At 47.6% G+C, this 24,852-nt stretch overlaps 1 protein-coding gene across 2 annotated transcripts in view; it reads left to right on the top strand.

Moving 5' to 3' along the window:
* Window positions 1–15,193: 15,193 nt before the first annotated feature.
* The window catches only part of LOC138296535 (isoaspartyl peptidase/L-asparaginase-like), a 1,292,011-nt gene continuing 1,282,352 nt past the window's right edge, over window positions 15,194–24,852 (top strand). The window contains exon 1 of one of the 2 annotated variants that reach the window (XM_069235752.1): window positions 15,194–15,342. The gene's annotated coding sequence lies outside the window, so the exon portion shown is untranslated. Of the gene's footprint in view, window positions 15,361–24,852 lie in introns of both variants that reach the window. The other variant, XM_069235750.1, reaches the window with a different exon arrangement.

Raw genomic sequence — 24,852 nt, 5'->3', positions numbered from 1 at the left:
AGACCTTATTTATTTTATATTATTGTGTTAAGGTGACACATATAGGGTGTGAGAGAACAGGGCTGATTGCAGAGGCCCCCTAACTTTTTGCTCCCATTTTCCACTCTTTGCTGGTGTTTTTCTGACTCTGATGGTGCCCTTGGTACTGCTAACCAGTCCCAGGGCCTGTGCTCTGTGTAAAATCAGTATGCAAATTAGGATAATTATAATTGGCTAAGTCAACCTACCTATAAGTACCTAGTATATGGTAGGCCATAGAGGTTTAGTGGCACCAGGATAGGTAGTGCTCCCATAGGTGCACTGCTGAGGTGCCCAGTGTCATTTCAAAGGCAGGTCTGGCTTGCTGGCTGCTTTTAAATTAAAGTTACATGCAAATGCGACTTTGGAATTAAAAGTAGTTCCAAAGTCTTAAACTACCTTATTTTTACATATAAGTCAGCCGTAAGGTGTGCGCTATGTGCCCCTAGAGCTGGGTGCCATGTAACTATAAGCAGGGACCTTATGAAAATAGTTTTATAAGCCCTGGTGAGGTAAAACAGCCAAATTCATTTTCCCCTCATTGTAGTGAATGGCCTCCATAGGCTAGAATGGGGAGACTTTATTTTAATTTTAAAACTCCCCTCAAGTAACAGATACCAGACTTTTGGTATCAAATTAATTGTTATATTAAATCCCACAACTTCCAGTTGTGGGATTTAATATAACTTGTTCAGGTAAAGAATTTGAAACTTTACCTGAAAAGTTGGCAACTCCAGCCCTGCAGTGTTTTTGCTGCTGTGCTCTGATTGGCCACCCTCAGGCAGCCTGGCTAGGCTGCCTTGATGAGGTGTGAAGTGGCCTGGCTCCACACAAAGAGATGTGCCTGGGGGAGGAGATCTCCCCTCAGCAGATAGTGAAGCAGGAAGGGGGAGGGCTGCCAAACTTGTCTTGAAAGGCAGAGAAGGACATTTGGAACAACCGAGCAACACCCTCACATCCTGCAAACCCAGACAATTAGGTGCCCCCTTGATTAGATTAGGGGAGGGCAAGAAAGGGGTGTGTTTAGGATTTTTAGCCACACCAGTGGGTGGGCTCAGCCAGACTGGACCTCTAAAAATCACTTTTAGCCATAATGGATTTTTGGGGAATGTTGCTCTCTGGGATTGATTTTTGCGACACTTCCCAGGAAATGGTCATCACAGGGTAAGGACCCTGCCCCTGATTGGAGAACCAGGACCCCCCTGCTTTTCACCCAGGAGCAAGGATAAAACTGGCAGACCTGCACCTACACCTCAGTTCCCTACCAGATCCCTATCAGATTCCAACAAGGAAGAACTACAGGAGAAGAAGACTGCCCTGCTGAACCCCTGACCTGCACCTGAACACTGCGGACTGGACTGGAGGACTGCACCAGCTGCACACTTGGGCTTCACCACTTAATGGACTTTACCTGTCTTCTACTGCTTCAAGAAGGGACTCCCTGTTTGCTACAGGTACAAAGGAGCTGCCTAGAGTCCCCTGCATCAAGTCCCGCAAGCAGAGCCCAGCTGACCAGCGTCCAGTGGCCATTTAATAATTCTGACCAGGCGCATTCTGGGAATTGTAGTCCCAACTCCCAAGGAGCAACTCAGAGCTTCTGGAACCTTGGATCAAGTTTTGGACACTTCAAGGACACATAAAGGACCTCTGGAAGAAGATCCAGAAGTTTGGAGATGTGTGGAGCAACTCCATAAGTTGAAGAGGTGCATTGTGGGAGTTATAGTCCCAGCCCCCAAGAGGCACACCAGAGCCTCTGAACCCTTGGCTGGTGCTGTGGACCACTTTCCTGAATCAAACACTTCTTAAAGTAAGTGTGACAGTGTTACCTCATGGGTGGGATGAACTCTGGACTTTGTTCCTTTCCAGTGTGACCTTTTTTTAACCCTCTGAGCGCTAGATGCTTCTATGCGCTAGAAAGCATTAATTCTTTAAAAATTCATATCTCCGGTTCCCCTTATCCGATTCTATTTGTTTTGGTGTCATTTTAAAGATAAAAATATAATCTATTTGTATAAATTGAGTTTGGATTTTTAAACTGTTTCCTGTGTTTTATTTAATTACTGTTTTGTGATATTGGAATGCTTTATGCTTTGTCTCCTAAGTTAAGCATTGTCGCTCGTTGCCAAGCTACCAAGGGTTGAGCTGGGTTTAATTTACTGAGACCTAGCTGGACCTAAGTGGAGGTTACCCTTACCAATAATCCATTTTCCAACATAGGGTATAACATCTATTACCCTTACAGGTTGGCTCAGACCTTTTGACTCAGACAGGAATGTGCTACCGGACAATTTAGGCCACCATGTACCTGTGTCAAAACAGAAAATGCACAACAATCACGTTCATGACAAAACAGTAGAAATGGCTTTGTGTAATCAGGCATTCCCAGAGCAGGTGCTCTGCAAAGAATCTCTCTTAGCTCAGTAAAAGCTTTCATACAAGCTTCATCAAGGGTACAGGATCAACAATGACTTTGTCGGTCAATCTCTGCAGTGGCTTGGAAATAAGAGAAAAATTGGGAATCCATTGGCAAAAGTAAGTCACTATTCCCCAGTGCATCCTCACATTTTCACCCAAATGATTCAATAAGGCAATAGTATTTTGCTTACATGCTTCAAGTGTTTTTGAAGCAACCAATAGATCATCAACTCAGACCTTTTGACTCAAACAGGAGTGTGAAATCATCCATTCAGACACTGTGAACCCAATAAACATCAAATATTACATCAAATAATCAACATAATCAATTGGAGTCAGTAATTTAACCACACCGTGACCTATGTGGCCTTGAATCACTACACCAGTTTAGTAAAGTGTAAACATTTATTGCCCTTCGTTGGACCTGCCCCTATTTACAGGGTCATCCCCAAACTTTTTGCCTTCCTCCTCCTATTTTTTCTGTATCTTTTTGTTGACGTTAGGACTCTGGGCACTTTATCACTGCTCATTAGTGCTAAAGTGCATGTGCTCTCCCTTGTAAACTTGTATGATTGGCTCACACCTAATTGGCACATTTAATTTACCTGTAAGTCCCTTGTAGAGTGGTAACCCTATACCCAGGGCCTGTAAATGTAATGATACTAGTGGGCCTGCAGTGGTGCTTGCGCCACCCACCAAAGTAGCCTTTCAAACCTGTCTAAGGCCTGCTAGCGCAAGGCCTGCATGCACAGTTTACTGCCACAGGGACCTGGCACCTAAAATTACATGTCATTCCTAGACCTCCCAATTTACTACATATACATCACCCCTAAAGTATTTAACACTATAGGCAGGGTGCTATGTATGTAAAAGGCAGGACATGTGCCTAGTTGTGTGGCCCGTCCTGGAATTCACAAACTGCCTATTTGGTTTCTCACTGCTGTGAGTGCTGCCTTGCTCACAGGATTGCATTGGAAATGCCCTGCCTATTGTCTGGGTGGTATTGTCTGATCTATGAGGGGTGGCGTAGTCATGTTTGGTATGATTGTAATGGTAGTGAGAAATTCAGCTTGACTCCAATCCAATCCAATCCACATCTGCAGCAGAGTGACAGCAGGGCTTTGTGCATATTTTTCAGACAGCCTGTACACAGGGAGGGTGGAGGTATCATAGAGAGGCATACATACATATTGAATGGTCTTCCTGGGCTGACAGAGTGAGAGGCGGGGCACACCTGCATTTGTAAAGGTTGTGCCCTGTCCTCACACAAAGGGCTTGTTTACCCACCACTGATGTCTGGACCCTGTGCTGGAGGATAGAGGGGACAGTCCTGAGTATAAGAACAAGGAGCTTTCCCCCATATTTTTAGAACACATACGCGGCCGACTATGGGTTGTTCTGCCTCCCTTGTTGCCCCGGGGGGTCCAACCAGTTCTGGCAGGGCCGTGAGTTAGTTGTCCCTCACAGGATGGAAACCTCGACAGATGCCCCGTCCTGCTAAGGGCAGCCTACCGTACTTCCTGGTGTAGGAGCATGTGAGCTCCATTGTGGGAAGAGGGCTAGTTCCAGTACCGCATGAGCTCCTGTACTTTATGTGTGAGTCTGGGGCTTACCGCCTCGCATGTAATCTAAGCACAGGCTCATATTGGACAGTGCTTTTTGGCACCTCTAGAAATATGCACTTGGTGATATGTTTTGGGTAAATTTAGACATTAGGTCAGACCTCCCTAACTAACATTAATTCGAAAAGCATGTGTGGGCTTCATGCAAAAGGAAAAATAAGACAAAAAATAATTTGGAAAACATCTACTTTTGGAGCTAACCAAACTATGTGGTTGGATTTTCTAAGGGAGAAAAACCTGCAAGAAAGACAAATGCACATTGTTTATACCTCTCCTACATGGATCAGCAATCGGTATATCTTCATCAGCATAGCGCTTGAACTTCAGGTCTTCAGGGAACAGCACCAGAACATGAAAAGGAAACAGTTCAGTAGAGTTGGGCCTTGTTAGACTTTTCATCATTGGTGTGGTCTCCCTTAACTTTTTGCCTCTGTTTACCAGGTTGTTGATGTGTGCTGGACTCTGTTTTTGCTTTTTTTGTTACTCTGGGCACTTTACCACTACTAACCAGTGCTAAAGTGCAAGTGCTCATATACAAAATGTGTATGTAATTGGTTTATCCATGACTGGCATATTTGATTTACTGGTAAGTCCCTAGTACAGTGCACTAGAGCTACCCACGGCCTGAAAATCAAATGCTACTATTGGGCCTGCAGCACTGGTTGTGCCACCCACATTAGTAGCTCTTTAAACATGGCTCAGAGCTGCCACTGCAGTGTCTGTGTGTGCAGTTTTAGAACTGTAAATTCGACTAGGCAAGTGTACCCACTTGCCAGGCATAAACCTTCCCTTTTCTTATATGTAAGGCACCCCTAAGATATGCCCTAGGTAGCCCCAAGGACAGGGTGCAGTCTATGATTAAGGTAGTGTAGGAGGCTGGCCTTGCTTATAGTGCTTATAGTGGGTACCTAATGGTACTTACACCTTGTGCCAGGTCCAGTTATCCCTTATTAGTAGATTAATAGTATTCTAGCAGCTTAGGCTGATAGAGGTAACTATAGCAGAGCAGCTTAGGCTGAACTAGGAGACATTCAAAGCTCTCACCATACCACTTATATCATATAGCACTATATCATAAGAATCACAATACTCAGAGTTACTAAAAATAAAGGTACTTTATTTTAGTGACAATGTGCCAAAAATATCTCAGAGGTTATACTCCCTTCGGAGGTAAGTAAAATACACAAAATATACACACAAACCAAAATCAGGTAAGTAAACAGTTAAAAAAGTAGTGCAAACACTGTAGAATACAAAATGATGCAACAGGCCCAGAGGCAACACAAACCATATACTAAGAAAGTGGAATGTGAACCACTTAGGGACCCCTGGCCTAGTGTAGTGTGTAGAGGGTCGCTGGGAGTGTAAGAAAACACTAAGGGTGTCCAGGATACCCCACCCCAAGACCCTGAAAAGTAGGAGTAAAGTGACCCTACTTCCTAAGAAACATACTAAAGTCATGATAGGAGATTCTGAAAAGACCACAACAGACTGCAAAGCACTGAAGACAGATTCCTGGATCTGATGACCTGTAAAGGAAGGGGACCTGTAAAGGAAGAGTCACAAAAGTGTCCAGGGGGGGCAGGAGCCCACTAAACCCCAGATGAAGGTAGAAAATGGCTGCTTCTGGGTGGAAGAAGCTGAAGATTCTGTAACAACGGAAGGTGCCAGGAACTTCTCCTTTGCACAGAAGATGTCCCACGGAGTGCTGGAGGATGCAGAGTTGTTTCTTTGGGGAAAGACTGCAAACAATCCTTGCTAGCTACAAAGGTCACAGTTAAAGAAAAAGGATGCTGTCTGGGCCCAGGAAGGACCAGGAGGTGGCTACTTGGAAGAGGAGACAGAGGGAGTCCTCACCCATACAGAGAGCCCCTGCACAAGAAGCCAGCATCCACAGAAGTACTTGAACAAGTGTTCAAGAAAACTGAGCATGGTGGTTGTCTCAAGACTACAAAGGAGGGTCCCATGAAGCCGGTGGTCAACTCAGCGAGTTGAGCAATGCAGGATGGAGTGCTGGGGACCTGGGCTAGGCTGTGCAGGAAGGATTCCTTGCAAAAGTACACAGAAGCCCAAGCATCTGCAGTTCACACAGTACACAGGATTACTGTCTGGAGAGGGGAGGCAAGGACTTACCTCCTCAAAATTTGGACAGTTGGACCACTGGAGAGTCTGGGTCACTTAGGCCTACAGCCTGTGTTCCAGGGGCCACACTCATCTGGATGAGAGGGGTTCCAGAGTACCTGTGACGCTGAAGTTTGGTGCCTGCTGGAGCAGGGGGAAGACTCCGTCAACCCACGGGAGATTTCTTTTTGGCTTCCAGTGCAAGGTGAAGGCAGTCAATCAATCAATCAATCACAATATTTATAAAGCGCGCTACGTACCCGTTAGGGTTTCAAGGCGCTGAAGGGAGGGGGGGGCTGCTATTGGTCGAAGAGCCAGGTCTTGAGGATTCTCCTGAAGGTGAGAAGGTCCTGGGTCTGGTGCAGGGGTGTCGGGATGGAGTTCCAGGTCTTGGCGGCGAGGTAGGAGAAGGATCTGCCGCCAGAAGTCTTGCGTTGGAAGCGGGAAACGATGGCAAGGGAGAGGTTGGCAGAGCGGAGTTGGCGGGGGGATGTAGAAGTTGAGTCTGTTGTTCAGGTAGGCGGGTCCGGCGTTGTGGAGTGCCTTGTGCGCGTGGGTGAGGAGCTTAAAGGTGATCCTCTTGTCCACGGGGAGCCAGTGGAGGTCCTTCAGGTGGTGGGAGATGTGGCATCGGCGGGGTACGTCGAGGACCAAGCGGGCGGAGGCGTTTTGGATGCGTTGGAGTCGTTGGATGTCTTTTGCTGGGATGTCTGTGTAGAGTGCGTTGCCGCAGTCAAGACTGCTACTGACGAGGGCCTGGGTCACCGTTTTTCTGGTTTCCGTCGGGATCCATTTGTAGATTCTACGGAGCATGCGGAGGGTGTTGTAGCAGGAGGAGGAAACTGCGTTGACCTGTTTGGACATGGTGAGGGCGGAGTCGAGGATGAAGCTGAGGTTGCGTGCGTGGTTGGCTGGTGTTGGGGGGGTCCCAGCGCGGTGGGCCACCAGGAGTTGTCCCAGGCCGAGGGGGTGCGTCCGAGGATGAGGACCTCCGCCTTGTCGGAGTTCAATTTCAGGCGGCTGTTTCTCATCCACTCGGCAATGGATTTCAATCCCTCATGGAGGTTGGCTTTGGTGGTGTGTGGATCTTTAGTGAGGGAGATGATGAGCTGGGTGTCGTCGGCGTAGGAGAGAATGCTGAGATTGTGCTGACGGGCCAGTTGTGCGAGGGGTGCCATGTAGACGTTGAACAGCGTCGGGCTTAGCGAGGAGCCTTGGGGGATGCCGCAGATGAGGTTAGTGGCTTTGGAGTGGAAGGGTGAGAGTCGGACTCTCTGGGTTCTGCCGGAGAGGAATGAGGAGATCCAGTTGAGGGCTTTGTCTTGTATTCCGGCTTCGTGGAGGCGTGTTAGTAGGGTGCGGTGGCAGACCGTGTCGAAGGCAGCAGAAAGGTCCAGGAGGATGAGGACTGAAGTTTCGCCGTTGTCCATTTGCTGTCTGATTTCATCAGTGGCTGCGAGGAGCGCAGTCTAAGTGCTGTGGTTGCGTCTGAAGCCGGACTGGGAGGGGTCCAGGATTGAGTTGTCCTCGAGGTAGTGGGTGAGTTGGGTGTTGACGATCTTCTCGATGACCTTCGCTGGGAAGGGGAGGAGGGAGATCGGCTGGAAGTTTTTGAGGTCGTTGGGGTCAGCCTTGGGTTTCTTGAGGAGGGCTTGGATATCGGCGTGCTTCCAGCTGTCCAGGAAAGTCGCGGTTTCGAAGGATAGGTTGATGATCTTTCGAAGTTGGGGGGCGATGGTGGAGTCGGCTTTGTTGTAGGCGTGGTGTGGGCAAGGGTCTGAAGGGGATCCTGAATGGATGGAGTTCATGACCTTGCGAGTTTCGGCATCGTTTACGTGGGTCCAGGTGGTGAGGCAGTTGGCATAGGAGGAGTTGTCGAGGGTGGGGTCTGGTGGAGGTGTGGTGTTAAGGCTGTCGTGGATGGCGGCGATCTTCTGATAGAAGAAGGTCGAGAGTGCGTCGCAGAGTTTCTGGGATGGTGGGACGTCGTTGACGTTGGTGCTGGGGTTGGAGAGCTCCTTCATGATGCAGAAGAGCTCCTTGCTGTCATGTGAGTTGTTGTTTAGGCGTTCTGTGAAGTGGGAGCGTTTGGCGAGTCGGATTAGTTGGTGGTGCTTGCGGGTGGCTTCCTTGTGGGTTGTCAGGCTGTCGGGTGTGAGTTCAAGAAGCCATTTCTTCTTAAGTTTCTGGCAGATGAGTTTGGAGGTGATGAGTTCGTCTGTGAACCAGGCTGCTTTTTTCTTTTCTTGGTTGACGGTGGGCCTCTTGAGTGGTGCGAGGGTGTTTGCGCAGTTGAGGATCCACTGTTGGAGGTTGACGGCGGCGGTGTCCGGGTCGGTAGGGTCGGTAGGCGGGTTCTGGGCGAGGGTGCTGGTTAGTTGGACTTCGGTGACTTTGCTCCAGCGGCGGTGAGGAGGTAGTGGGGTGCGGTGGTGCTCGGTGTGTTTCTTGAATGTGAAGTGGACGCAGTGGTGGTCGGTCCAGTGGAGTTCCGAGGTGTGGCTGAAGGTGACGTGGTTACTTGCGGAGAAGACCGGATCGAGCGTGTGGCCGGCGATGTGGGTGGGTGTGTTGACCAGTTGTCTGAGTCTGAGGTTGGAGAGGTTGAGGGTCAGTGATGCGGTGTTGGCGTTGTTGTTGTTCTCCAGGTGGAAGTTGAGGTCTCCAAGGAGGATGTAGTCCGTAGAGGCGAGGGCGTGGGTGCTCGCGAGATCGGCAATGGTGTCACTGAAGGGGGCTCTTGGTCCTGGTGGTCAGTAGATTAGTGTTCCTCTGAGGGTGGTGTTGGGGTCCGTGTGGATCCGGAAGTGAAGGTGTTCAGCTGTCTTGAGGGTGTCGTCCGTGTGGGTGTGGATCTTGAGGGTGGATTTGTGGACGATGGCTATTCCTCCTCCGATTCCGTTGGTGCGGTCTCTTCTGGTGATCTTGCAGCCGTCAGGGATGGCGATGGCGATGTCGGGGGCCGAGGAGTCGTTCCACCAGGTTTCGGTCAGGAAGGCTACGTCTGGTGCGGTGGTGTCGAGCAGGTCCCAGAGCTCGATGGCGTGCTTTTGTGCGGAGCAGAGGCAGACAGCCCACAGAGCATGCACCACCAGGAAACAGTCGAGAAAGCTGGCAGGATTAAGAGCTACAATGTCGCTGGTAGTCTTCCTGCTACTTTGTTGCAGTTTTGCAGGCGTCCTGGAGCAGTCAGCGGTCGATCCTTGGCAGAAGTCAAAGAAGGAGATGCAGAGGAATTCTTGCAAATCGTTATCTGAAGAAAAGCACACAGGAGAGACCCTAAATAGCCCTCAGAGGAGGATTGGCCACCTAGAGAGGTAAACACCTATCAGGAGGGGTCTCTGATGTCACCTGCTGGCACTGGCCACTCAGAGGCCTCCATTGTGCCCTCACACCTCTGGATTCAAGATGGCCGAGGTCTGGGACACGCTGGAGGAGCTCTGGGCCCCACCCCTGGGGCGGTGATGGACAGGGGAGTGCTCACTCCCCTTTCCTTTGTCCAGTTTCGTGCCAGAGCAGGGACTGGGGGTTCCCTGAACTGGTGTAGACTGGTTTATGCAAGGAGGGCACCATCTGTGCCCTTCAAAGCATTTCCAGAGGCTGGGAGAGGCTACTCCTCCCCAGCCCTTAACACCTATTTCCAAAGGGAGATAGTGTAACACCCTCTCTCAGAGGAAATCCTTTGTTCTGCCTTCCTGGGACTGGGCTGCCCAGACCCCAGGAGGGCAGAACCCTGTCTGAGGGTTGGCAGCAGCGGTAGCTGGAGTGAAAACCCCAGAGAGCTGGTTTGGCAGTACCTGGGGTCCATGGTGGAGCCCCGAGGATGCATGGGATTGGCACCCCAGCACCAGATTTGGCATGGGGGGACAATTCCATGATCTTAGACATGTTACATCGCCGTAATCGGAGTTACCATTGTGCAGCTACATATAGGTATTGACCTATATGTAGTACACACGTGTAATGGTGCCCCCGCACTCACAAAGTCCGGGAAAATTGCCCTGAACTATGTGGGGGCACCTTGGCTAGTGCCAGGGTGCCCTCACACTTAGTAACTTTGCACCTAACCTTCACCAAGTGAGGGTTAGACACATAGGTGACTTATAAGTTACTTAAGTGCAGTGTAAAATGGCTGTGAAATAACGTGGATGTTATTTCACACAGGCTATAGTGGCAGTCCTGTGAAAGAATTGTCTGAGCTCCCTATGGGTGGCAACAGAAATGCTGCTGCCCATAGGGGTCTCCTGGGACCCCAATACTCCGGATACCTAGGTAACATATACTAGGGAATTATAAGGGTGTTCCAGTGTGCCAATTAGAATTGGTGAAAATGGTCCCTAGCCTATAGTGACAATCTTAACGACAGAGAGAGCATAAGCACTGAGGTTCTGATTAGCAGAGCCTCAGTGACACAGTTAATCACCACAGAGGGACACACATTCAGGCCACAACCTATGAGCACTGTGGTCCTGGCTAGTAGGATCCAAGTGAGACAGCCAAAAACAAACTGACATATAAGACAAAATGGGGGTAACATGCCAGGCAAGATGGTACTTTCCTACAGGTTGGACATATAGTAATGTGTTTTAAATGTCCTGACTGTGAAATACTGCTAAATTCGTTTTTCACTGTTGCAAGGCCTATCTCTCTCATAGTTTAACATGGGGGCTACCTTGAAATCTAATTAAAGTGTAGATTCCCTTTGGGAGCGGATGGACATGTGGAGTTTTGGGTCTCTGAGATCACAATTTAAAAATATATCTTTTAGTAAAGTTGATTTTAAGATTGTGTGTTTGAAAATGCCACTTTTAGAAAGTGGGCATTTTCTTGATTATACCATTTCTCTGACTCTGCCTGTTTGTGGATTCCCTGTCTGGGTCAGTTTGACAGTTGGGCTGGTTGCACCTCACACTAGACAGCGACACAAAAGGAGCTGGGGTGTAGTCTGCATTTCCTGATGAGCCATCTGTGCAAAGAGGGAGGGGAGGAGTGGTCACTTACACCTGAAAGGGCTGTGCCTGTCCTCACACAATGCCGTTTCCGACCCCCTGGTGAGTGTCTGGGGCCTGGCCTGGGAAAGGCAGGATTTCACATTCAAAAGAGACTTTACTTTGAAGTAAACCACAGACTTTAGAACACTTCTGGAAACCAAGAGGAACCTCTGTCTGGAGAAGAGCTGAGGAATATGAGCTGCACAGCCTGTGACTGTGCTTTGTGGAGCTATCCTGCAGTTTCTGCTTCTGCCTGTGCTAGAGGACAAAGACTGGACTTTGTGTTGCCTTCCTTCTTGTGAAGAATTCTCCAAGGGCTTGATTTAGAGCTTGTCTTCTGTTATTTGAAGTCTCAGGGAGAGCAAAGACTTCTCTCTGCCAGCACCTGGAGCCTCTGCTGGGACTTCTACTCTGCCAAGTGGTGCACACCCAGTTCCTGGGACCCTGAAAGGAGAAGCTGGCAGCCCAAGAGTGAAAAATCCACACACCGACTACCGTGCGGGGAAAAGATCGACGCGACTCCGATCTGCAGCTGAAAAATCAACTCACCGCCGACTTCGCTGTTGAAAATCGTCACTCGCCTGCAAAGCGACCGGAAAATCGTCACCCGCACCTGGATAAACGATGCTCAGCATCGCTAACGAAGGCTGGTGAGATTGCAACCGCGCTGCATGGTTTTCGGATCCTCATGCGGCTGGATTTCTGACGCAAACACTGCTGGGCGTGTAAAAACGACGCAAGGCCTGCCCAGACCTGAGAGTGCTGACCAGATCGACACATTGCTCTCCTGCGGAGAGAAGAAATGACGCATACCAACCCGACTGAAGGAGAAACAACGCAAGGTCTCGCTTGTGAGTGATATTGACGCATCGCAAGCCCTTTTTGACATACATTCGCCCGTGCGGGTTATTTTTGGACGCGCCCAAGGTACATTTTCATGCTAACAGCCTTAGCGTTGTGTTTAAAATTACATGAAGACTCTATTGCATTTTAATTGATAACTTGATGCGTGTACTGTGGATTTTTGTTGTTTTGGTCTTGTCTTGTTTAGATAACTATTTAGTTTTTTTCTAAAACTGTGTTGTGTCATTTTGTAGTGTTTTTATTAAGTTACGGTATGTGTTGGTACAAATAATTTACACCTAGCACTCTGAAGTTAAGCCTACTGCTGGTGCCAAGCTACCAAGGTGGTGAGCCGGGGTTAGCTGAGGGTGATTCTCTTTTACCCTGACTAGAGTGAGGATACTTGCTTGGACAGAGGGTAACCTGACTTGCAACCAAAGACCCCATTTCTAACAGGCCTAATATAACTGAACTGTTAGAAACATAGACAAGAATTAAACAGAGATCACCTCGTCCTGCACCCAGGTACTGGGGGGAGCGCTAGCGCTCCCCCCATGTGCCCCCCACCCACATGGTCATGGATGGAAGGGGAATCGCGCGCTGATTGTCACAGGGCCTCCTCTTTTATGCTGGAGGAGAAATGCAAAGCATTTCTCTTCTGATCACGTGGAGGAAGCCGCGAGAGGCTTGAAAGGGAAGGAAATGTATTTCCTTCCCTTTGAAGTCTCTCTCAGCGTTTCAAAAGCCGGATTGCAAAGCAATCCGGCTTTTGAAACGCCCACTAGACACCTGGGATTTTATTTTTATTGGGAAACTGGCATAAGGGAGCGACCCCTTGGGCAAGGGTCGCTCCCAGGGGGGGCATTTTTTTTAAGGCCTTTTCTCCCCCCTTGGGGGCAGATCAGCCTATTATTAGGCCGATCTGCCCCCAGGGGGAGCAGAAACCTCTAGGCACCAGGGATAAAAAAAAATTGGGTGTTTTTTTTGTTTGCTTGTTTGTTTATTTTTTTAGAGATGGGAAGCGACCCATTAGGCAAGGGTCGCTCCCCTGGGGAGCAAATGGTAGATAGACCATTTGTTTTAGGCCATTTCTGCCCCCCCTGGGGCCGGCTGAGCTAGAGGCCAAAATCCACAGGTGGGCACTTTGCAAAAAATACCTCTGTTTTCTGTGAAAAAATGTGATGTGTCCACGTTGTGTTTCAGGCCATTTCCTTTCATGGGCGCTAGGCCTACCCACACAAGTGAGGTACCATTTTGATCGGGAGACTTGGGTGAACACTGGGTGGAATGAAATTTGTGGCTCCTCTCAGATTCCAGAACTTTCTGTCACCGAAATGTGAGGAAAGTGTGTTTTTTTAGCCAAATTTTGAGGTTTGCAAAGGATTCTGGGTAACAGAACCTGGTCAGGGCCCCACAAGTCACCCCATCTTGGATTCCCCTAGTTCTCTAGTTTTCAAGAATGCACAGGTTTGGTAGGTCTCCCTAGCTGCCGGCTGAGCCATAGGCCAAAATCTACAGGTAGGCACTTTTCAAAAAACACCTCTGTTTTCTGTCAAAAAATGTGATGTGTCCACGTTGTGTTTTGGGGCATTTCCTGTCGCGGGCGCTAGGTGTACCCACACAAGTGAGGTATTATTTTTATCGGGAGACTTGGGGGAACATAGAATAGCAAAACAAATGTAATTGCCCCTTGTCTTTCTCTACATTTTTTCCTTCCAAATATAAGAGAGTGTGTAAAAAAGACGTCTATTTGAGAAATGCCCTGTGATTCACATGCTAGTATGGTCACCCCGGCATTCAGAGATGTGCAAATAACCACTGCTCCTCAACACCTTATCTTGTGCCCATTTTGGAAATACAAAGGTTTTCTTGATAGCTATTTTTCACTCTTTATATTTTAGCAAATGAATTGCTGTATCTCCGGTATAGAATGAAAACCCACTGCAGGGTGCAGCTCATTTATTGGCTCTGGGTACCTAGGGTTCTTGATGAACCTACAAGCCCTATATATCCCCGCAACCAGAAAAGTCCAGCAGATGTAACGGTATATTGCTTTAAAAAATCTGACATTGCAGGAAAAAGTTACAGAGTAAAACATAGAGAAAAATTGCTGTTTTTTTACCTCAATTTCAATATTTTTTTTTTCAGTTGTTATTTTCTGTAGGAAACCCTTGTAGGATCTACACAAATTACCCCTTGCTGAATTCAGGATTTTGTCTACTTTCCAGAAATGTTTAGGTTTCTGGGATCCAGCATTGGTTTCATGCCCATTTCTGTCACTGACTGGAAGGAGGCTGAAAGCACAATAAATTGTAAAAATGGGGTATGTCCCAGTAAAATGCCAAATTTGTGTTGAAAAATTGGGTTTTCTGATTCAAGTCTGCCTGTTCCTGAAAGCTGGGAAGCCGGTGATTTTAGCACTGTAAACCCTTTGTTGATGCCATTTTCAGGGAAAAAACCACAAGCCTTCTTTGCAGCCACTTTTCCCATTTGTTTGAAAAAAACTAAATGTTCACTGTATTTTGGCTATTTTCTTGGCCTCCTTCAGGGGAACCAACAAAGTCTGGGTACCTCTAGAATCCCTAGGATGTTGGAAAAAAAAGGACACAAATTTGGCTTGGCTAGCTTATGTGGACAAAAAGTTATGAGGGCCTAAGCGCGAACTGCCTCAAATAGCCAAAAAAAAGCCTGGCACAGGAGGGGGAAACAGCCTGACAGCAAAGGGATTAAAGTCCCAAAATTACTATGGCCCATATTTATACGCAAAAGCAGCATAAATTTACAAAATATAATTGAATTTTGGAAGTTTGTGCCACTTTTGCGTTTTTGCACGGCAACGCCTACCTTTCATCTCATTAAGGCAAGGTAGGTCTCAACTTCCAAAAAATGACTTTAACTTCATAAATTTGGCGCTAGACGGGTCTAGCACCAAAGTATAAATATGGAGAGAGATTTGCACCGAATTAGAGTAAAAAAAATGACGCCAATTCTGTGCAAACAGAGTATAAATATGCCCCTTAATATCATACGCTCTCGTGAAGTATTTCTGACATATTAGGTAACCTATCTCTAGCAATTAATGCAGTTGTTTCTGGACATACTCACACTGTCGGGAAGAAAGTACAGCTTGAAGACTGGGGAGGCGGGGGACATGCTAACAGCTCCACGCTGAGCTCAGAACACTGGAGCAGTGAGGAACAACAAGCCCCGGCCGCACAGTTGGCACTGCTTCCCCGCGTCGCTTAGGAACGTTTTCCAGCGACACTTAGCTTCCAGGAGGAAATCTGAATTAGCGGCTCTGATAAAATTCGCTGAAAAATACCCTGTTGCAGGTACGTTCACTATTTGCAGTAAATTAATCTTCAATCTATTCATATTGATCAGAAGTGCGTCAGGATTGTTTTGAAATTCATGTGCATGCTTTCACTTTATAAAAACGATGAATGATAATTGACTGGAGCTCAATAAATAGAGGCGTTTTGTCGCAAGGTTATGGTTATAAATTGGACTCTTTTCAGTTTAGCCTACATCCACATCCTACATCTGAAACGTTTCCCCATTTGTACATGCGGTTTCCTTGCAGGAAAGAGACGTCAGCTCAGAGCTTACTCGAAAGGTTCAGAGTTCAGTTGGTGTGTTAACGTGGGCCCCTTGGAATGCGTTCTGCATGCTTATGTTCTGCTCTGAGCGTTCATTACTCAGAGGAACCTAAAACTTTAGGCAAGCGCTACAGAAATAACCATCTTTAATACATGTTGAAATTAAGCAGCAAATCGATAGGCCGACGTTCTGTTCGTTTTGTAAATGCTTTGAAATTGTTAAAAGAAAATCATTAACTCTTGCTCACAAGGAACGTTAAAGGATGTTTTACGCTTTATATTATTAGCAGTTATTCTGCATCATATTGAACAGTCACATTAAAAGTAATGTTAATACTGTACTAGTTTTCCTGAAGTATGGCACTAATTATTTTACCAGTACCCAATTGCCTAAGTATCTGTTATTTTAAAAGGAGATGCATTATTAATATCACCCATTGTGATATATTTGTTTTGAGCAGCACCATTTGGCAAGCGGTAAATCAACATTATCAGTACTTAACATTATAGAAACAAAACTAAATTAATTTGTAGGGTTAACATTCTAACTCTCATTAGGTCTAGCTAGAAAGAGCTTTCACAGATACACATGGCTCAAACTAGTCATACACAGAGAGATGGCAATTGGTTGCGGCAAGAAACACACGTTAACAACACACATTCAGCAAACATCCATTGATTGTACCTATTGTTCATGTTCATGACTTGTAACTTTATGCATAGCACAACACCGATGAGGCCTCCAAACTAGTCCTTCCATCGCAAGGTACAGATGGTGAAACATGAATTCATTTATTGGAAGTGCATTGTTTTATTGACACCCGTAAATGCAGCGGTTGACTGGGAGAGAGGAGGGCGCTCTGGAAGCATTTCTTCATCGGGTAAGTTAGCAAACTCTGCTGTTGGTCAAATAATTAATAAGACAGTCCTATCTTCTTATGTGCAGAGACTCTGCACTCGTGAAGACGCCACTAGTGTAATACCTTTGTGAATAGCAAACGATCGCAAACTTACCCAACAATGTAAGCTTGCGTTTGTGAATCAGGCCCGTAATGTTATTCCAACAGAGGCTTCTATTCATGTCTCATGGCACTGTCAAAATGATTGCTGTTTTACCCACTCTACTGAGACGTTTGTCTCTGCATCCAGCTCTTTCGGGCACATCTATTCAAACCCTGCTGATTGTCCCTCTCCTCTGAGGTGCACCAGACCATTTGTCCACCTGTGGCCTCCAAGTGTTTAGGGCATTTGCTTGAGGTAGAATGTGTCTGCCGACTAACCTATGCCTTGAACCAGGGACCCACAACTCTCAGAGAACTCTGACATCAAACTGCTACAGCTACTCCTCATGGTCCATGAGTCCTATGTTAAGCAAGAGTACACAGAGAAGCTGTGATGTGCTGATACAGTTTCACTTTCCATTATAGGAAAGTGCACCTTTTTGACATGGTCACCCCCACTTTTTGCCTCGTATTGGATGCAGTTTTGCCTGAAAGTGCACTGGGTTTCTGCCAACATGGTCCCCAATGCCAGATCTCCTTCCCTAAAACTGTGCAATTGTTTCCCAGCTGACAAAACCTTTGGGCCCCCTCCAAGTCCTTAGTGAATGGTACCCCTGGTACCTAGACCATGGATATGAAAGAGGGTCCCGAAGACCTGCAGTATATATTGTGCCACCCTCAGGGACACCTCATCTAGCACATGCAGACTGCCATTGCAGACTGCTTGTCTTGATGCAGCCAAAAGTGAAAACATGACATGGCACACAGCCTGTGTGCCATGTCCCCAGCACTCCATATAATAAATGTAAGTCACCCCTACAGCAGGCATTTCCGCCCTAAGGCAGGGTGCATTGTATTACATGTGAGGGCATGTCTGCTATGTCTTTGTCGAATCTTAGACATAGTGATTGTACAGATAAGCCATTTTAAGTATATGTCCAGGACACTGGTCAATACGGATTTCTTAGCTACATGATGGATTTCCCAAAAAAGAACCTTTTCTCTTGGGCGGTCATTAACCTGTTCTGTGCCTTGGACGAGATGATCTCGTCCAAGGCTACAGTTCCCCTGTGCCTTGGACGAGATCATCTCGTCCATGGCACAGGGGAACTTGGGGGCGCGCTAGCGCGCCCCCCGTGCACCCCCCTTCCCCCCCCAGGCGGGGATGGAAGGGGAAGACCTTCCCCTTCCACCCCCGCCCCCCCCACGGCAATCCGATAACGTCAGCGCGCGCTCAGCGCGCTGACGTCATCGAGTGTTGCCGGCGCGCTGGAAGCCATTTGCTTCCAGCGCGTCTTTGGAGCAGGAGCTCTAAGGTGAGTCCTCTCCGTTTTTGGGGGGCGGGGGGTTTGAGAAAACAGACATGGGGGGAAAGGAAAGGGTTTTTCCTTTCCCCCTGTGTCTGTTTTCTCAAGATTCCTGCTCCACGATCGCGGGCAGGGCCCGCGATCGTGGAGCAGGAATCTCCACTAGCCACCAGGGATTTTCTGTTTGACTAAATTTGGGGGCGACCCCTTGGGCAAGGGTCGCCCCCCCCGGGGGCAATTTTTATTTGGATTTCGCCCCCCCCCCTGGGGGCAGATCGGCCGTTTTTTCGGCGGATCTGCTCCCAGGGGGGGGGCGAAAACCACTAGACACCAGGGATGTATTGTTTTATGTTTGTTTTTGGGGGCGACCCCTTGGGCAAGGGTCGCCCCCCCCGGGGGCAATTTTTATTTGTATTTCGCCCCCCCCTGGGGGCAGATCGGCCGTTTTTTCGGCGGATCTGCCCCCAGGGGGGGGCGAAAACCACTAGACACCAGGGATATCGTTTTTTGTGTGTGTTTTTGGGGGCGAACCCTTGGGCAAGGGTCGCCCCCCCCCCGGGGGCAATTTTTATTTGTATTTCGCCCCCCCTGGGGGCAGATTCGCAGATTTTTCGGCGGATCTGCCCCCAGGGGGGGGCGAAAACCACTAGACACCAGGGATATATTTTTTTATGTTTGTTTTTGGGGGCGACCCCTTGGGCAAGGGTCGCCCCCCCCCCCGGGGCAATTTTTATTTGTATTTCGCCCCCCCCTGGGGGCAGATCGGCCGTTTTTTCGGCGGATCTGCCCCCAGGGGGGGGCGAAAACCACTAGACACCAGGGATATCGTTTTTTGTGTGTGTTTTTGGGGGCGACCCCTTGGGGAAGGGTCGCCCCCTGAAAGGGGGCACAGAGGTGTTGCCCATTTCTGCCCCCCTTGGGGTCCGATTGGCCAATTCTTTTACGCCCATCTACCCCGAGGGGGGCAGGATCCACTTAGGTACCAGGGACAACTTCTAAGTTCTTGGTGGTGGGGTGTTTGTCAACTGGCAAAGTATTTGTATTTGTGATTATAACAATTTATTTCTTCTTTTTCTTCTAGTTCAACGCTTTTGCTTCCTTTGCTGTGGATCTTTGAGGTTTTGGCAGTAGTTGTCCAGTGGTTTGCATAGTTGCATGTTTTAGGTAAGTGAACGCAATTTACTCCAAAGGAGTATTGTTGACATGTTTGTAGGTGGTGTACTAAATGCAGTATTGTGTGTTTGACATTGTCCTTAGATTTGAGCACAGTGGTGTTTGTGTTGTCATATGTCTAAATTGCTTTTTTCTTTTTTCTTTTTAGTGGGATATCATTGGTGATTGCAGAGTAGTTGCTTGGTGAGTAGCTATTTCAGGCAACTGTGTGGTATAGTTTTTTGTAGTACATAACTCTTTGTGATAAAGCTACACTTTGTTCATTACTTATTTTAGTGCTAGTTGTTGTTGGCAATCCATTTGTTGTTAGGATCATGGCTAGCCGCAAAGTGACCGCTCAGCAGGTTGTTCGCATGCTCTTTGAGTCGTCTTCAGACCATGATTACGACACTGACTCTGCATCTGAGGCAGAGGAGGAAGCAGGAGATTCTGGAAGTGAGTTTTCTGTCCAAGAGCATTCTTCTGATGAGGAAGCTACTCTCAGTGCAGATGAAGGGCCTGTGTTAGAGGAGGACATTGATGTGCCAAGAGTGCAGCAGCCTGGGGCTGCAGGGTTTCCCATTGGAAGACCTGACACCTGGATTGCCCCAAACATGGAGCAGCCACAGTTACCTGCATTTACTGGTCTCCCAGGGTGTAGAGTTAATACGGAAAACTTTCTGCCTGTCCAATTCTTTCACTTGTTTATGGACGATGTATTTTTGGAAGAGATTGTGGAGCAGACAAATGTGTATGCAGAGCAATATTTGCGGGACAACGCTGCCAGACTTAAGCCTCAGTCTAGAGCTACTCATTGGGTTCCCACATATCTGGAAGAGATGAAAAGGTTTTTAGGTTTGACTTTTTTGATGGGGTTGATCAGGAAGCCGTCACTGGCTTCTTATTGGTCTACTAGTCCCTTGATGGCAACTGCTATATTTCCTGCAACTATGACACGTAATCGGTATTTGCTTCTTCTTCGTATGCTGCATTTTGTAGACAATGCTTTAGCCTTGCCACGAGATCACCCTGATTGTGACCGCCTTTTTAAGATTAGGCCTGTCCTTGATCATTTTGTGGATCGGTTTTCAGAGGTCTATGTTCCAGGCAAAGAGATAAGTGTGGACGAGTCTTTGGTCCTTTTCAAGGGGCGTTTAGTTTTTAAGCAGTACATCCCTAGTAAGAGGGCACGGTATGGGATTAAATTGTATCTGCTGTCAGAAAGCAGTACAGGATATGTTTATAATTTCCGGGTCTACACTGGTAGGGATTCCAGTATTGACCCTCCTGGTTGTCCGGCCACTTTTGGAGTTAGCGGAAAAATTGTGTGGGAACTTGCTAGACGGCTGTTTAACAAAGGTCACCATTTGTACGTAGATAATTTCTACACTGGAGTGCAGTTGTTCAAGGAGTTGTTTAGGGTGGACACTGTTGCTTGTGGCACAATCCGTTCTAACCGCAAAGGCTATCCAAGGGAGCTTGTCTGTAAAAAACTTGAGAGGGGACAGTGCAGTGCCTTGCGGAATAATGAGCTGTTAGCTATGAAATTTTCAGACAGGAGGGATGTGTACATGCTATCGACCATCCACGATGAGAGTACTTCCCCTGTGGCTGTTTGGGGTCAGGTTGCGGAAGTGCGCAAACCTGCGTGCATTTTGGACTACAATAGGCACATGGGTGGTGTTGATAGAGTAGATCAGAGGTTGGAACCTTACACTGCTCTTCGTAAGTCGTATGTGTGGTATAAAAAGTTGGCCCTACATTTATTTCATTTGGCAACTTTTAATGCCTTTGTTGTATACAAGGATTGTTCACCTGAGTCAAGGATGACTTTTGTTAAATTTCAGGAGTCGGTGATAGAAAGCCTTATTGTGGTGGAACCGGCAAGAGTTCCTAGAGTAGAAGTGGTGGAGGATGTGGCTAGATTGAAAGATCGGCACTTTCCAGATCACATTCCTCCCACTCCCAAAAAAGACATGCCCACAAAGAAATGTAGAGTATGTGCCCGGAGATCAATCCGGAGGGAGAGCCGGATGTACTGCCCCGAATGCCCTTCAAAGCCTGGGCTGTGTGTGCCCAGCTGTTTTAGAAGTTACCACACAAGGAAAAACTTTTGGGAAATACCGTGAGCGTAAGCTGTCTGTTTTATATTTTCATATGTTTCACGGTTGGCATCTGTCGTGTATTTAGTTTGAGGTTTTGTGTTTGTAGTTTAGTGCCTATTTTATAATTAGTAGTTTATTTGTTGTTTATAAATTAAAAAAAGTGATTGCGGTGTGCGTGGGGTGGCGCTTGGCTGGCGGTGTGCGTGGGGTGGCGCTTGGCTGGCGGTGTGCGTGGGGTGGCGCTTGGCTGGCGGTGCCAGCCAAACGGCAGTCCACACTCCCATCAGCTGGTGTGATTCTTGTATCAGGCATGTGGGCGTATGTAAGTGATGGGCCCTTGAGTGGCGCGGTCTGTCGATGTGAGTGTTGTAATGTGCTGGGCCCGTGGCTGGCGGTGTGAATGGTCTTGTGCGTGTCATGTATGAAAGGTGTGTGAATGGACTGTAAAGCGGTTGGTGCCTTGTCGCGGCTTTACAGCTCACGAGCTGTGAGTCATTGGTTCACTTTTTTGCCTTTCAGTTATTAGCAGTGCATTTCATTTTTGTGAAATCTCTTGTTAATAAAATTTGATCCACTGAACCATCACTCACCCTCGTGCCAAATCCAACCAGTATGTGTTGTAAAAAATGACAAAACCTGCTCCGCTGTAATCAGGCGTCGCAGCACACCTGTGACACGCTAGGTGCCTCGGGTGGGACCCCGATGATGAAGCATGCCACCAACTTGGTTGGTGGGTGAGGGGTCTTCTTCACATAACCTAAGTGTGTTTCTTTTCACTATTTTAGTGTTTGGCACATCACGGACGTATGTGCACACATCAAAATGATATATTGCAAAAATACCTCTCCCTTCTATCTCTTCAGGTTTTGGGCCTTATTCTGTTGCAGGCACCTGGCCCACCCACACAAGTGAGGTATCATTTTTATCGGGAGACTTGGGGGAATGGTGGGTGGAAGGAAATTTGTGGCTCCTCTCAGATTCCAGAACTTTCTGCCACAGAAATGAGAGGAAAAAGTGTTTTTTTGGCCAAATTTTGAGGTTTGCAAAGGATTCTGGGTAACAGAACCAGGTCCGAGCCCCGCCAGTCACCCCTCCTTGGATTCCCCTAGGTCTCTAGTTTTCAGAAATGTACAGGTTTGGTAGGTTTCCCTAGGTGGCGGCTGAGCTAGAGGCCAAAATCTACAGGTAGTCACTTTGCTAAAAACAGCTCTGTTTTCTGTGATATGTCCACGTTGTGTTTTGGGGCATATCCTGTCGCGGGCGCTAGGCCTACCCACGCAAGTGAGGTATCATTTTTATCGGGAGACGTGGGGGAACGCTGGGTGGAAGGAAATTTGTGGCTCCTCTCAGATTCCAGAACTTTCTGCCACAGAAATGTGAGGAACATGTGTTTTTTTAGCCAATTTTTTAGGTTTGCAAAGGATTCTGGGTAACAGAACCAGGTCCGAGCCCCGCCAGTCACCCCTCCTTGGATTCCCCGAGGTCTCTAGTTTTCAGAAATGTACAGGTTTGGTAGGTTTCCCTAGGTGGCGGCTGAGCTAGAGGCCAAAATCTACAGGTAGTCACTTTGCTAAAAACAGCTCTGTTTTCTGTGATATGTCCACGTTGTGTTTTGGGGCATATCTTGTCGCGGGCGCTAGGCCTACCCACGCAAGTGAGGTATCATTTTTATCGGGAGACGTGGGGGAACGCTGGGTGGAAGGAAATTTGTGGCTCCTCTCAGATTCCAGAACTTTCTGCAACAGAAATGTGAGGAACATGTGTTTTTTTAGCCAATTTTTTAGGTTTGCAAAGGATTCTGGGTAACAGAACCAGGTCCGAGCCCCGCCAGTCACCCCACCTTGGATTCACCATGGTCTCTAGTTTTCAGAAATGTACAGGTTTGGTAGGTTTCCCTAGGTGGCGGCTGAGCTAGAGGCCAAAATCTACAGGTAGTCACTTTGCTAAAAACAGCTCTGTTTTCTGTGATATGTCCACGTTGTGTTTTGGGGCATATCCTGTCGCGGGCGCTAGGCCTACCCACGCAAGTGAGGTATCATTTTTATCGGGAGACGTGGGGGAACGCTGGGTGGAAGGAAATTTGTGGCTCCTCTCAGATTCCAGAACTTTCTGCCACAGAAATGTGAGGAACATGTGTTTTTTTAGCCAATTTTTTAGGTTTGCAAAGGATTCTGGGTAACAGAACCAGGTCCGAGCCCCGCCAGTCACCCCTCCTTGGATTCCCCTAGGTCTCTAGTTTTCAGAAATGTACAGGTTTGGTAGGTTTCCCTAGGTGGCGGCTGAGCTAGAGGCCAAAATCTACAGGTAGTCACTTTGCTAAAAACAGCTCTGTTTTCTGAGATATGTCCACGTTGTGTTTTGGGGCATATCTTGTCGCGGGCGCTAGGCCTACCCATGCAAGTGAGGTATCATTTTTATCGGGAGACGTGGGGGAACGCTGGGTGGAAGGAAATTTGTGGCTCCTCTCAGATTCCAGAACTTTCTGCAACAGAAATGTGAGGAACATGTGTTTTTTTAGCCAATTTTTTAGGTTTGCAAAGGATTCTGGGTAACAGAACCAGGTCCGAGCCCCGCCAGTCACCCCACCTTGGATTCCCCATGGTCTCTAGTTTTCAGAAATGGACAGGTTTGGTAGGTTTCCCTAGGTGGCGGCTGAGCTAGAGGCCAAAATCTACAGGTAGTCACTTTGCTAAAAACAGCTCTGTTTTCTGTGATATGTCCACGTTGTGTTTTGGGGCATATCCTGTCGCGGGCGCTAGGCCTACCCACACAAGTGAGGTATCGTTTTTATCGGGAGACGTGGGGGAACGCTGGGTGGAAGGAAATTTGTGGCTCCTCTCAGATTCCAGAACTTTCTGCCACAGAAATGTGTGGAACATGTGTTTTTTTAGCTAAATTTTGAGGTTTGCAAAGGATTCTGGGTAACAGAACCTGGTCCGAGCCACACAAGTCACCCCTCCTTGGATTCCCCTAGGTCTCTAGTTTTCAGAAATGCACAGGTTTGGTAGGTTTCCCTAGGTGGCGGCTGAGCTAGAGGCCAAAATCTACAGGTAGTCACTTTGCTAAAAACAGCTCTGTTTTCTGTGATGTGTCCACGTTGTGTTTTGGGGCATATCCTGTCGCGGGCGCTAGGCCTACCCACACAAGTGAGGTACCATTTTTATCGGGAGACTTGGGGGAACATAGATTAGCAAAACAAGTACTATTGCCCCTTGTCTTTCTCTACATTTTTTCCTTCCAAATATAGGAGTGTGTGTAAAAAAGACATCTATTTGAGAAATTCCCTGTAATTCACGTGCTACTATGGTCACCCCGGAATTCAGAGATGTGCAAATAACCACTGCTCCTCAACACCTTATCTTGTGCCCTTTTTGGAAATGCAAAGGTTTTCTTGATAGCAATTTTTTACTCCTTATATTTCAGCAAATGAATTGCTGTATACCCGGTATAGAATGAAAACGCACTGCAGGGTGCAGCTCATTTATTGGCTCTGGGTTCCTCGGGTTCTTGATGAACCTACAAACCCTATATATCCCCGCAACCAGAGGAGTCCAGCAGACGTAACGGTATATTGCTTTCGATAATCTGACATTGCAGGGAAAAGTTACAGAGTAAAACGTAGAGAAAAATTTATGTTTTTTTCACCTCAATTTCAATATTTTTCTTTTTCAGCTGTTA

The sequence above is a fragment of the Pleurodeles waltl genome, chromosome 5, assembly GCF_031143425.1.
Source record: "Pleurodeles waltl isolate 20211129_DDA chromosome 5, aPleWal1.hap1.20221129, whole genome shotgun sequence".
In the NCBI taxonomy this organism is placed as follows: domain Eukaryota; kingdom Metazoa; phylum Chordata; class Amphibia; order Caudata; family Salamandridae; genus Pleurodeles; species Pleurodeles waltl.
The sequence above is the reverse complement of the archived record's forward strand: the minus strand, read 5'-3'. Positions and strand labels throughout refer to the sequence as shown.